The sequence below is a fragment of the Macaca mulatta genome, chromosome 7 (genome assembly GCF_049350105.2).
Source record: "Macaca mulatta isolate MMU2019108-1 chromosome 7, T2T-MMU8v2.0, whole genome shotgun sequence".
Taxonomy (NCBI): Eukaryota; Metazoa; Chordata; class Mammalia; order Primates; family Cercopithecidae; genus Macaca; species Macaca mulatta.
In genome coordinates, this window is record NC_133412.1 from 49,694,591 (window position 1) to 49,709,108 (window position 14,518).

Below are 14,518 nucleotides of genomic sequence, written 5' to 3' on the forward strand. Positions count from 1 at the left end.
CCCAACTACTCAGGAGACTGAGGCACGAGAATCACTGGAACCCAGGAGGCAAAGTTTACAGTGAGCCCAAATCATGCCACTGCACTCCAGCCTAGGCAACAGAGTATCACCCAGTTGCCACTACTGAGTATCTACCCGGAGAAAAAGAAGTCATTTATACAAAAAAAGATACTCCCACAGGCATGTTTATGGCAGCACAATTCACAACTGCAAAAATATAGAACCAGCCCAACTGCCCATCAATCAATGAGTGGATAAAGAAATTGTGGTCAATATACACCATGGAATACTACTCAGCCATAAAAAGAAACAAAATAATGGCATTCACAGTGACCTGGATGGAACTGGAGACCATTATTCTAAGTGAAGTAACTCAGGAATGGAAAACCAAACATCGTATGTTCTCACTCATAAGCAGGAGCTAAGCTATGAGGATTCAAAGACCTAAGAATGACACGATGAACTTTGGGGACTTGGGGGAAAGGGTGGGAGGTGGGTAAAGGATAACAAATGGGGTATAGTGTATACTCCTCAGGCGATAGGTGCACCAAAATCTCAGAAATCACCACTAAAGAACTTACTCAGGGCTGGGCGCGGTGGCTCAAGCCTGTAATCCCAGCACTTTGGGAGGCCGAGACGGGTGGATCACAAGGTCAGGAGATCGAGACCATCCTGGCTAACACGGTGAAACCCCATCTCTACTAAAAAATACAAAAAACTAGCCGGGCGAGGTGGTGGGCGCCTGTAGTCCCAGCTACTCAGGAGGCTGAGGCAGGAGAATGGCGTAAACCCGGGAGGTGGAGCTTGCAGTGAGCTGAGATCCGGCCACTGCACCCCAGCCTGGGCGACAGAGCAAGACTCCGTCTCAAAAAAAAAAAAAAAAAAAAAAAGAACTTACTCAGCCAGGCGCAGTGGCTCACGCCTGTTAATCCCAGTACTTTGGGAGGCCGAGGCAAGCCAATCACTTGAGGTCAGGAGTTCAAGACCAGCCTGGTCAACACGGCAAAACCCCGTCTCTACTAAAAATACAAAAATGGCCGGGCACAGTGGCTCACACCTGTAATCCCAGCACTTTGGGAGGCTGAGGCGGACAGATCACCTGAGGTCAGGAGTTCAAGACCAGCCTGGCCAACATGGCGAAACCCTGTCTTTACTAAAAGTACAAAAAATTAGCCGGGCATGGTGGGTGCTTGTAATCCCAGCTACTCAGGAGGCTGAGGCAGGAGAATCGCTTGAACCTGAGAGGCGGAGGTTGCAGTGAGCCAAGATTGTACCTCTGTACTCCAGCCTGGGCGACAAGAGCGAGACTCTCTCTCAGGACAAAAAAAAAAAAAAAATTAGCTGGGTGTGGTGGCACATGCCTGTAATCTCAGCTATTTGGGAGGCTGAGGCAGAATCACTTGAACCCGGGAGGTGGAGGTTGCAGTGAGCAGAGATCACACCACTGAACTCCAGCCTTGATGACAGAGTGAGATTCCATCTCAAAAATAAAAATTAAAAATAAAAAAAAACTTACTTATGCAACCAAGCATCACTTGTTCCCCAAAAACCTATGAAAATGAAAAATAAAACAAAACGTGAATTATTGTATGACACACTAGTATATGTGTATCAGCTTAGCCTGACCAGTAAGTACTCTGACAACTTTTATACATATAACATTTATACATATAAATGACAGCTGACCGTAAGAATAAAACAATACATGTAAAGAACTAAGCACATTATTGGCATTTATATAGCAATCAGACAATGCTGTACCTTTTATATAGAAAATTATTTAATATTCTTTTTATTCTCTATCTCAATGAAGACACTTCAAAAGTATATGCTAACAGTATACACTAACGTCGTAAGAAAGTTGCTGTGGTTCAGCAGGGTGTAGTTCAGAATAGACCAGCTTATGATGTTATTCATTGGACTGAGTTAGAAGGGACTAATTATAGAGGAAAACTGTGGTGAAGAAAGAAAACAAGGAATAAAGACTTTCCTTTAAACTAGAAGTTCAGTTAAAGAAATAAAAAAGTCCCTAAAGATTTTTAATGCAGTGTTCTGTACAGTATTCTGCAGTGTTAATAAATTACTTTTCAAAAAACATAATGTTGTTTTTGCTTTTTTATCAAATCCCCAAGACTATTTTCTTTATTTAAAAAAAAAAAAAAGTGTCCTTTCTCTTTATGCGTGCTTTATCACAGGTCTCTACTGATAAATGTTAGTAAGAAAGATCATACATTGTTGGCCAGGCGTGATGGCTCATGCCTGTAATCCCAGCACTTTGGTAAGTCAAGGCAGATGGATCGCTTGAGGTCAGGAGTTTAAGACCAGCCTGGCCAACATGGTGAAACCCCATCTCTACTAAAAAAAAAAAAAAAAAAAAAAATACAGGCCAGGCGTGGTGGCTCATGCCTGCAATCTCAACACTTTGGGAGGCCAAGGCAGGCATCTCACAAGGTCAGGAGTTTGAGACCAGGCTGGACAACATGGTGAAACTCGGTCTCTACTAAAAATACAAAACAAAAAATTAGCCGGGCATGGTGGCACACGCCTGTAATCCCAGCTACTCAGGAGGCCGAGGCAGGAGAATCGCTTGAACCTGGAAATCAGAGGTTGCAGTGAGCCAAGCCTGAGCCACTGCACTCCCCCCTGGGTGACAGAGTGAGATTCTGTCCCAAAAAAAAGAAAAGATCATACATTGCCATCCAGTAGCAAGAAAAGTAGAACTGGGCTGGGCACGGTGGCTCACGCCTGTAATTCCAGCACTTTGGGAGGCCGAGGCGGGCAGATCACAAAGTCAGGATATCAAGACCATCCTGGCAAACACGGTGAAACGCCGTCTCTACCAAAAATACAAAAAAAAAAATTAGCCGGGCATGGTGGCGGGCGCCTGTAGTCCCAGCTTCTCGGGAGGCTGAGGAAGGAGAATGGCATGAACCCGGGAGGCAGTGGAGCTTGCAGTGAGTGGAGATCGCGCCACTGCACTCCAGCCTGGGCGACAGAGCGAGACTCCATCTCAAAAAAAAAAAAAAAGAAAAGTAGAACTGAATCAAGCAAATGTATTATGCATTTAAAAAGTAAAAAAGAAAAAAAAATTGAACTTTAATGTTGAAAAAATAACTCAAACCAAAGGTCTCATAGTACATACAGAAAACACTATAATATCAAAGGCAAGATCTATTTGAGAAAACATTACTGATTTGCATATGGCTATAAATATCACTGGGGAGAGTTATTAAACATTTTGAATTTTAGATAAATAACTATGGGGAACTTGTGTTCATGATCTAATATTTCTTCATTCTTTAGTGCTTACAATTAGAGTGTTCCACAAATAAATATAGTCACTACCATACAAATGTTTAATCACATATATAAACATATACGTAACTTATTTTGATACATAAACATTTAGATATGTAAACTTTGCAAACTATGTATTTAGAAGTAAATTTGCTTTTTAAAAGCCCCCAAATACTCTTTTTACAAACCCATTTCCTCCTCTTCCTAGGCACAAAACTAGACTTTATTTCCCAATCTTCCCTGGGGTTACATGTGGACATATGATCAAGTCCTAGGTAAATGGTATGTGGGGCAGAGATTATGTACATTCTCTCCAGGCTGAGCCAAAAAAAACCTCTAAAAGCATCTGCCTTTCCTAGTCTGCTATAAGAATGGAGACAACCTGAGGAAAAGCTCAAAGGCCCTAAGGGACACAGAGCCACTAGGGGGAAGGAGTCTTGGTCCCAAAGGACCACACACAGAAGAGTGTCTACCATCACCCCACCTCCATCCACCTAAATTGGACTGTGATGTAAATGAGAAATAAACTTTACTTGTATAGAGCTGCTGATATTTGGAGGGTGTTTAGGTATAGTAGTTGGGCTACCCTGACTAATGCACTATTATAAAATTTTCCAAACCCTCTCCTATAAGGAATCCTGTCAGGAAATTCCTCTTATATTCAATCCATCAATAAGCACTATAGGTCTGCCTTTAAAATACATCCTGAACCTATTTTCTTATCATTCCCATCTCTATCATCTGCTTCAAGCCCTATCATTCTCTCAACTGAATTAGTGAAAAAGCATGGTATCCTCCCTTCTATCATTGCTCTACTATAGTCTATTTTTCCACACAGCAGGCAGAGTCACCCTTTTTAAAGGAAAATCAAACCATGCCACTCTACTTCAACGGCTCTCAACACAAATAAAACTGAAAGCTCTTACTGTAGTCTAAAAGGGCCCACATTATTTCACCCCCTCAAATTTCATCTTTCTCTCACTCCACTGAAGCCTCAGTGGTCTTTTTCTTTCTGTTTTTAAGTTTATTCCTAATTCAGAATCTTTCCACTTCCTTCCTGGTCCCTCTACTTGAACCTTCTTTCATATCACTGAGGTCTCTGTTCAAACTTCGAATCCTCAGCAACGGTTTTCCTTAGGATACTATCTAAAATAATCCTCTATCCCCCATCTTCCATCATTCTATTCCCTTATCCTGATTTATTTTTATGAAAGAATTTGATGTATTACCTAAAATTATATTTTATTTTTTGTTTGTTTGTTTACTGTCTTATTTCTCCATTAAAATGTAAGTGACTTCGTCCTTCCCATCATGGGTATCCACAGCTCAAAAATTTATTTGTTGAAGAAATAAATTCACATACACATTAATCTACTTTAGCAATCATTTTTCTTGCTTAGTCATTTTATTAAAATTCACTACATAGCTTTTTCCCCTTTTTCCTTTCTCATCTATTTTCATGCATAATATATATACACTGCTTTATTTGACTTCCTTTAAGAGCTCTTTTTAACATTAATTTGACAATGGCTAACTTTAAAAAATGAGCAAGTAATCAAAGTCCTTTCCTAAGGAAGTAATCAATCAATGATGCTGATTCAATAAGCATGCCTACCAATATGGATGGAAGAAGAGTGGCCATTTCATGCAGCTATCTTTAACCTCAAGAATACTGCTAAATGATAGTTTCCATAACCCTAGTAAAGGAGCAAGAAATAAGAAAATAAGGCTGGGTACGGTGGCTCACGTCTGTAATCCCAGCACTTTTGGAGGCCGAGGCAGGTGGATCAACTGAGTTCAGGAGTTCAAGACCAGCCTGGCCAAATATGGCGAAACTCTGTCTCCACTAAAAATACAAAAATTTGTGGGTGTGGTGACGGGCGCCTGTAACCCCAGCTACTCTGGAGGCTGAGGCAGAAGAATCGCTTGAACCTGGGAGGCAGAGGTTGCAGTGAGCTGAGGTCACGCCATTGCACTCTAGCCTAGGCGACAGAGCGAAAACTCTCTCAAACAAACAAAAAAAGAAAATGAAAAAAAAATTAAACCATGAAGAATGGATATGCAGTTATATTCACGTATTAATATCCACATAATAAAATATTACTCAACCACAAAAAAGAATAAACTACTGATATCACAACAGCTAAAACACTATGTTAAAGAAGTCAGAAACAAAAAGTACGTAGGTATGATTACCCCATGAACAGACAAAACTAACCCACAATGACAGAAATTAAAATGTATAAGTGGAGGGAAGAGGGAAGAGGCAAGATGGCCGAATAGAACCCTCCAGCAATCACCCCTGACTCCCAACAGAACACCAAACTGCACAACTATTCACACAAGAAAGCACCTTCATAAGAACCAAAAATCAGGTAAGTGATCACAGAATCTGATTTTAACATCTTATCAAGGAAAAAGCCACTGGTGAGGGTAGGAAAGACAGTCTTGAACTGCCAACGCCATCCCTGTCCTATCCTCTGGTGGCAGCCATGTTGTCCAGAGAGAATCTGTGTACTTGTGGGAGAGATAGCACAGCGATTGTGGGACTTTGCACTGAAACTCAGTGCTGTCCCATCACAGTGGAAAGCAACACAGGGCAGAATTCAGTCGGTACCTATGCAGGGAGCATTTAGACCAGCGCTAATCAGAGGGGAATTGTCCATCCCAGTGGTTGGAACCTGAGTTCTGGCTAGTCCTACCATGGCAAGCTAAAGTACTCTGGAGTCATAAATAAACTTAGAAGGCAGTCTACGCCACTAGGACTTCAATTCCTGGGCAAGTCTTGGTGTTGCATGCACTTGGAATCAGTGGACTTGAGGTGCACATGACCCAGTGAGACACCAGGTAGGGCGGCCCAAACAGTGCTTGCATTACCCCTCTCCCAGCACCAGGCAGCACAGCTTGCAGCTCCAGGAGAACCTCCTTCTGCTTAAGGAGAGGAAAGTCACATTGTCTTACAACTTGGATATCAGCTCAGCCACAATACAGTAAAGCACCAAGCAGAGTCCTGATGCCCCCATTCCAGGCTCTACATCCCAGATGCCATTCCTAGACACACCCTGAACCAGAAAGGAACCAGCTGCCATGAAAGGAAAGATCCAGTCCTGGCAGGATTTATCAACTGCTGCCTAAAAGGTCCTTGGACCTTGAATAAACTTCAGTAGCCAGCAGTGGCCAGGCAGTACTTGCCACGGGCCTTGGGCGAGACCTAGTACCATACTAGCTTCAGATGTAACCCAGTGCATTCCCAGCTGTGGTGGCCACCTTGAGAGACTCCTTATGCCTGAGACAGGGAGACAGAAGAGCAAAAAGGATTTTGTCTTGCAACTTGGGTATCAACTCAGCTACAATAAAATAAAGCACCAAGCAGACTCCAAAAGTCCCTGATTTCCGGCCTTAGCTCATGGACAGCATTTCCAGACCCACCCTGGGCCAGAAGGGAACCCACTGCTCTGAAGAGAGACCCAAGTCTGGCAGGATTCACCACAAGCTGGCTAAAGAGCCTTCAGGCCTTGAAAAAACGTCAGTGGTAACCAGGCAGTATTCACCACGGGCCTGCGGAGGTGGTAGCCACAGGAAGAGACTCCTTCTGCCTAAGGAAAGAAGAGGAAAGAGTAAAAAGGACTCTGTCCTACAACTTAGGCACCAGCTCAGCCACAGAAAAATAAAGCACCAAGGAGATTCCTAAAGTTCCCAACTCCAGGCCCTAGCTCCCAGCCAGCATTTCCAGACTCACCCTGGGCCAGAAGGGAACCTTCCTCCCTGAAGAGAAGCACAGGAGCCTGTCTGGATTCACTACCCACTGACTAAAGCACCCTAGGGTACTCAGTAAACATCAACAGTAGCCAGCCAATAGTCACCACAGGCCTTGGGCAAGACCCCATATTGTGCAGACTTCAGGTCTGATCCAGCGCAGTCCAAGAGGCAGTGGTCATGGCAGTGCTTGGGTCATCCCTCCCCCAATTCCAGGCAGCTCAGCAAGGAGATACAGACTCCACCAGTTTGAGGAAAAGTAAGGGAAGAGAACAAGAGACTCTGCCTGGTAATCCAGATAATTCTACCAGAACTAACCCAGACCACAAAGGCGGTACCTCTATGAGTCTGTAAAAGCCACAGCATTACTGGGGCTTGGGGTGTATCCTAACGAAGAGACAGCTACAATAACCAAAGACAGATCATAATACTCAATTCACTTTGAATACTTGGAAAACCTTCTAAAGAAGGACAGGTACAAAAAAAGCCCAGACTGCAAAGATTACAACAAATACCTAACTCTTCAATGCCCAGACACCAACGAACATCCACAAGCATCAACACCACCCAGGAAAACATGAACTCACCAAACATACTAAATAAGGCAGCAGTGAGCAAACCTAGACAGAGATAGGTGACCTTTTAGAGAATTCCAGATCGTTGTTTTCAGGAAACTCAACAAAACTCAAGATAACACAGAAGAAATTCAGAATCCTATCAGATAAACTTAACAAAGACTAAAATGATTTTTAGAAATCAAGCAGAAATTTGGGAGCTAAAAAATTCAACTGACAATCTGAAGAACGCATCAGAGTCTCTCAACAGCTGAATTAGTCAAGCAGGAGAAACAATTAATGAGCTTGAAGATAGGCTACTTGAAAATACACAGAGAAAGACAAAAGAAAAAAGAATAACATAAGAATAAAGCATGCCTACAAGATCTAGAAAATAGCCTCAAAAGGGCAAATCTAAGAGTTATTGAGGCTGGGTGCTCGATCACACCTGCAATCCCAGCACTTTGGGAGGCCAAGGTGGAAGGATCACTTGGGCCCAGGAGTTCAAGACAGCCAGGCAACATAGAGAGATTCCATCTCTACAAGATAAATATTTTTTAATTAACTGGATGTGGTTGCACAAGCTTGTGGTCCCAGCAAAGGAGGCTGAGATGGGAGGATCACTTGAACCCAAGAGGTCAAGGCTGCAATGAGCCATGATCACGTCACTGCACTCCAGCCCAGCCTGGATGACAGAGCGAGATCCCATCTATAGAGCTATAGTAACCAAAACAGCATAAAAACAGACGAATGAAACAGAATGGAGAACCCAGAAATGAATCCATACATCTATAGTGAATTCATTTTTGACAAAGGTGCTGAGAACACACACTGGGGAAAAGACAGTCTTTTCAATAAATAGTGCTTGGAAAACTGGATATCCATACGCAGAAGGGAGAAACTAGATCCCTCTCTCTCACCATATACAAAAATCAAAATTAAAATGGATTAAAGATCTAAATCTAGGACCTGAAACTATCAAACCACTAAAAGAAAAGATTGGAGATCTCTCTAGGACATTTGTCTGGGCAAAGATTTGTTGAGTAATACCCCAAAAGCTCAGGAAACCAAAGCAAAAATGGACAAATAAGATTACATCAAGTCAAAAAGCTTCCGCATAGCAAAGGCAACAATCAGTAAAGTGAACAAACAACCCACAGAATGGGAGAAAATATTTGCAAACTATCTATTTGACAAGCGATTAATAACAAGAATATATAAGGAGTTCAAACAACTCAACAGGAAAAAAATCTAAAAATCTGATTTTAAAATGGGCAAAAGACTGGAATAGACATTTCTCAAAAGACGTACAAAATGGCAAGCAGGTATATGAAAAGGTACTCAACATCACTGTACATTAGAGAAATGCAAATCAAAACTACAATGAGATATTATCTTACCACAGTTAAAATAGCTTTTATCCAAAAGGCAGACAACAAATGCTGGCAAGGATGTAGAGAAAAGAGAACACCTGTACACTGTTGGTGAGAATGTAAATTAATACAGCCACTATAAAGAACAGTTTGAAGGTTCCTCAAAAAACTAAAAACAGAACTACTACATGATCAAGCAAATTAACTGGTACGTATATACTCAAAAGAATGGAAATCAGTATATCAAAGCAGAATCTGCACTCCCGTGTTTATTGCAGCACTATTCACAATCACCAAGATTTGGAATCAACCTAACTGTCCATCAACAGACAAATGGATAAAGCAAATGTGATGCATATAACACAATGAAGTTGGTATTCAGCCATAAAAAAAGAATGAGATCCCATCATTTGCAACAACATGGATGGAACTGCAGGATATTATGTTAAGCAAAATAAGCCAGGCACAAAAAGACAAACTTTGTATTATCTCATTCATTTGTGGGAGCTAAAAATTAAAATAATTTTAACTCATGAAAATAAAGAGTAGAGTGATGGTTATCAGAGGCTGGGAAGAATATTAAAGGGGCGGAGGAGAGTGGGGATGGTTAATGGGTACAAAAATATAGTTAGAATGAATAAAACGTAGTATTTGACAGCACAACAAGGTGACTACAGTCAACAATAATTTATTTTACATTTAAAAATAACTAAAAGAAGTATAATTGAAATGCTTATAACAAAGAAATGATAAATGCTTGGGGTAGATACCCCATTTGCCCTAATGTGATTATTATACACTGTATGCTTGTATCAAAATATCTCAAGTACCCCATAAATATATACAACTACTACGTACCCATAAAAACTAAAAAGTTTTAAAAAGCATAGATGGGGCAGAGAAGAAGGGACTGACTGAAACAAGAGGGAATTCTCTGGAGTTGATGGAAATGTTATGCTTATTTTTGGTGGTGATTATACCAGTGTATACCATTTTCAAAACTCATACTGAGCACTTATGATCTGTGTACTTTATTGTATGTTAATTGTTTCTCAGTTAAAATGAATTTTAAAAAGATACCGCCACACATCTAAGAAAGCAAAATATACGTAAGGTCGCAAGAAGACCTAAATACATGGAAAAATACACTATATCCAATAAATTGACTTCAGTATCATTAAGAAGCCAACTCTCCTTCAAAATGATATACAATTCCAACAAATTCAGTACAATTCCAAACAAAATTCTAGTAGGTTCTGAACAAATTAACAAGCTGATTCTCAATGTGTATTTGAAATCTAATGGACCTAGAATAGCCAAGACAATCTTAAAGAATAACAAAGTTGGAGGACTTATACTACCAAATAGCAAGACTTAGTACGAGGCCACAAAAAGTATAGTACTTGGTACAAGGAGAGACATAAGAGAATCCAGAAACGGGCTCCTATACAATGATGTTCTAACTTAAAACAAAGATGCCACTGCAATTCAGTATGGGGAAAGGAAAGCCTTCTATGTCAATGGTGCTGAACCAACTGGATTGTCTAGAAAAATTAATTCATGGACAAAAATTACTTTATGATGGATCATAGACCATGAAAGGTAATAAAATTAACATTTCCAGAATAGACCCAATAAGAAGATTTACATGAGCCAGGCACGGTGGCTCACACCTGTAATCCCAGCACTTTGGGAGGCCAAGGCAGGTGGAACACCTGAGGTCGGGCATTCACCAGCCTGAGCAACATGGAGAAACCCTGCCTCTACTAAAACTACAAAATAAGCCGGGCATGGTGGTGCATGCCTGTAATCCCAGCTACTCAGGAGGCTGAGGCAGGAGAATGGCTTGAACCCGGGAGGCGGAGGTTGTAGTGAGCTGAGATCATGCCACTGCACTCCACCCTGGGCAACAAGAGTGAAACTCCGTCTCAAAAAAAAAAAAAAAAAAAGAATATTTACATGAACCTAGAGTGGGATCTTGAACAGAAAAACACACACACACACACACACACACACACACACACACACACACACACACACTACGTACTAACCATAAAAAATAATAAATTTGACTTTATTAAAATTAAGAACTTCTATTCAATAAAAACCATTGAGAGTAAAAAGGCACAAAAGATACCTGCAATACACATATCAAACCAAAGACTTATATCCAGATTTTTGTAAAAACAGCTAAAAATAAGAAAACAACTGCCCAATCTCTTTAATGAGCAAAAGACTTAAACAGATTATGATGAGGATATATAAAAGGCCAAAATGGATATGAAAAATAAACTCAACATCTGTGGTAGATCATTGTTCAAAAATATTCACTTCTTACTTATCCTTATGTGCACTGAAGACATATACTTCTGCAACCATGAATTTGGGCTACACCACAACTGAGTTTAAGGAGTAGGTCAGCAGACATGACATAAACTGGTCTTGAAATATGCTTGAACAACCGAATATGCCTTCTTGCACTTGTGTTACCACCAAGAAAAGAATATGCCCCATCTGGCCTACTGGTGCACATAAGAAGATGAGATACACAAAGCAGAGCTGTCCCAGCTGACCCACAAATCCATAACCAAGAAACAAATACTTGTGTACCACTGGAGATTTTCAGGTTAAGCAGTAATAGTCGACTAATATAGGCCAAGTGTGGTGGCTCACACCTGTAATCCCAGCACTTTGGGAAGCCGAAGCGGGGGGATCACAAGGTCAAGAGATCGAGATCATCCTGGCCAACATGGTGAAACCCTGCCTCTACTTAAATTACAAAAATTAGTTGGGCGTGGTGCTGCGTGCCTCTAGTCCCAGTCACTCAGGAGGCTGAGGCAGGAAAATCGCTTGAACCCACGAGGCGGAGGCTGCAGTGAGCTGAGATCACACCACTGCACTCCAGCCTGGCAACAGAGTGAGAACTGGTCTCAAAAAAAGAAGAAGAAAGAAAAAAGCCAGATAAAAAAGTACATACTAAATTATCCCATTTATATGAAGTCCACAGACAACATAAATCTATGCATATAGACACCAGAAGCATGGTTTCCTTAGAGGAGAGGAAGTTATATAGGCAGGGCACAAAAGGAAGGCCTTACAAAGTTTTATAAACATTCTGTATCTTAATCTAGATGGTGGATAACCGGTATATACATATGTAAGAAATTTTTAACTGTAAATACTGAAGATTTATGCACTTTACTTTATGTTACATGAGAACTGCTTGAACCCGGGAGGCAGAGGTTGCAGTGAGCTGGGATTGCGCCGTTGCTCTCCAGCCTGGGCAACAAACAGCGAAACTCCGTCTCAAAAAAAAGAAAAAGAAATTAGTTATTTGTGGTAAAAAGGAATTTGAGGGCAAAAATAGAAATAAAAGAGATTGGTTATTTGAAGTTAAACTGGTATTCCATACAATAAATGTATTATTATATACATTATATATTACAGTATATAATCATATATTAATATATCATATATAGGTAATAGTAATATTGATAATTATATGTTATATAATTATGTAATATAATCTTACGATATAATCTATTAACTATATTCATTAAATAAATTTATATTATATTTAATTTAATATACTTATTAAATATATTGATATTAATACTATATAAATTAAGATTGTCTCAAAATTACATTTTACCATAATCACTAAATACCTGGAAAAAGTACAAATATTAGCATCTGGTTTAAAAATTATTCCCGGCCGGGCGCGGTGGCTCAAGCCTGTAATCCCAGCACTTTGGGAGGCCGAGATGGGCGGATCACGAGGTCAGGAGATCGAGACCATCCTGGCTAACACAGTGAAACCCCGTCTCTACTAAAAAATACAAAAAACTAGCCGGGCGAGGTGGCGGGCGCCTGTAGTCCCAGCTACTTGGGAGGCTGAGGCAGGAGAATGGCGTAAACCCGGGAGGCGGAGCTTGCAGTGAGCTGAGATCCGGCCACTGCACTCCAGCCCGGGCGACAGAGCGAGACTCCGTCTCAAAAAAAATAAATAAATAAAATAAAGAAAAAAAAAATTATTCCCAATATTAATTAATTTTATTTTATTTTATTTTTGAGACAGAGTCTCACTCTGTTGCCCAGGCTGGAGTGCAGTGGCACGGTATCAGCTCACTGTAACCTCCACCTCCCGGGTTCAAGTGATTCTCCCGCCTCAGCCTCCCGAGCAGCTGGGATTACAGGCGCCTGCCAACACCTGGCTAATTTTCTGTATTTTTAGTAGAAACGGGGTTTCACCATGTTGACCAAGCTGGTCTCAAATTCCTGACCTCATGATCCGCCCGCCTTGGCCTCCCAAAGCTCTGCGATTACAGGCGTGAGCCACCGCACCCAGCCCCCAATATTTATTTTTAAAATATTACACACTATTTTAACAGTTTCAAAATAAACTAACCTTTTGCCCTTCTACTAGGACGCCACATGGAGACTAGACTATAACCAAAACATGAACTTTAAATAACTTAAAATCCCTCCCTCCACAAGACATATTTCTATTGTTTGCAAAATGAGATTTTATTTTCTTGATAAAACAGTGTAATATAAAGAACTTAGAAAGCTTCTGTGCTTTTATGCATTTAAATAATACAATTCCAGAAGCTTCAAATGTTTACTCATTCTATTAAAAATCTCTTAAGGCTATAAAAAAACCTTCATATTGTTTTACTCTGCAAATTTTCTACTCTGTAGAAACCCCCTCAAGTTTACTCATAAGTACAACACAAAGCACAGTTTAACAGAATAACTAAAAACCTTAGAATTCTTAGTGAAAAGACATTAAAACTACAATTATAAATGATTTTCTTTTCTAAGTCATTTATTCTGAAATTTCCTTTTACTAGTTTAACATATTTGCCTATAGGACTATCAAATCACCCTTCGATAGTCCTTATAGAAAAAAAGAAACCGCTTTCTCACTAGGCTTCCATTCTCTACATAAAGATATTAAGTAAGCAAGCGTCTAGTGACTCCTATGAGATAAAGAATGTCCTACACCTCAGTAGTATTTCTCTGAAATTCTGTAATATTTATTTTACTATTTTTTTTTTAAAAAAAAGCTCCTCTTTATTGAGAATATATAGTTGGACACTGTGCTGTGTGCTTAATATGTATTACTTCATTTAACGAGAAATATGTGATACTATACCCATTTCTAGATTTAAAAAACTAAAGCCACAGATGTGATGTTCCCAAGATACTACAACTACTACGTTGATGATTACAAACTAGATCCCAATTTCTCTTTTTTTTTTTTCCTTTTTGGGACAGGGTCTCATTCTGTTGCCCACGGCTCACTGCAGCCTCGATCTTCCTGGCTCAAGCCATCCCCCCTCCTCAGCCCCCCAGGTAGCTGGGACTACAAGTGAGAGCCACCACGCCCGGTTAATTTTTTAATTTTTATTACTTTTTGTTTTTTTGCAGAGACAGGGTCTCCCTATGTTGCCCAGACTAGTCTTGAAGCCCTGGGATCAAGTGATCCTCCCACCTTGGCCCCACAAAGTGCCGGGATTACAGGTGTGAGCCACC

General features: G+C 40.5%; 1 protein-coding gene across 30 annotated transcripts in view; it reads right to left on the reverse strand.

The window, feature by feature from the left end:
- MYO9A (myosin IXA) overlaps positions 1 to 14,518 on the reverse strand; it is a 306,752-nt gene that overhangs the window by 244,192 nt on the left and 48,042 nt on the right. For 10 of the 30 annotated variants that reach the window (XM_077939672.1, XM_077939659.1, XM_077939677.1 and 7 more), the window contains exon 2: positions 12,183 to 12,285. The exons of the other annotated variants lie outside the window; for them this stretch is intronic. The gene's annotated coding sequence lies outside the window, so the exon portion shown is untranslated. The remainder of the gene's footprint in view (positions 1 to 12,182; positions 12,286 to 14,518) is intronic. 30 annotated transcript variants of the gene reach the window in all.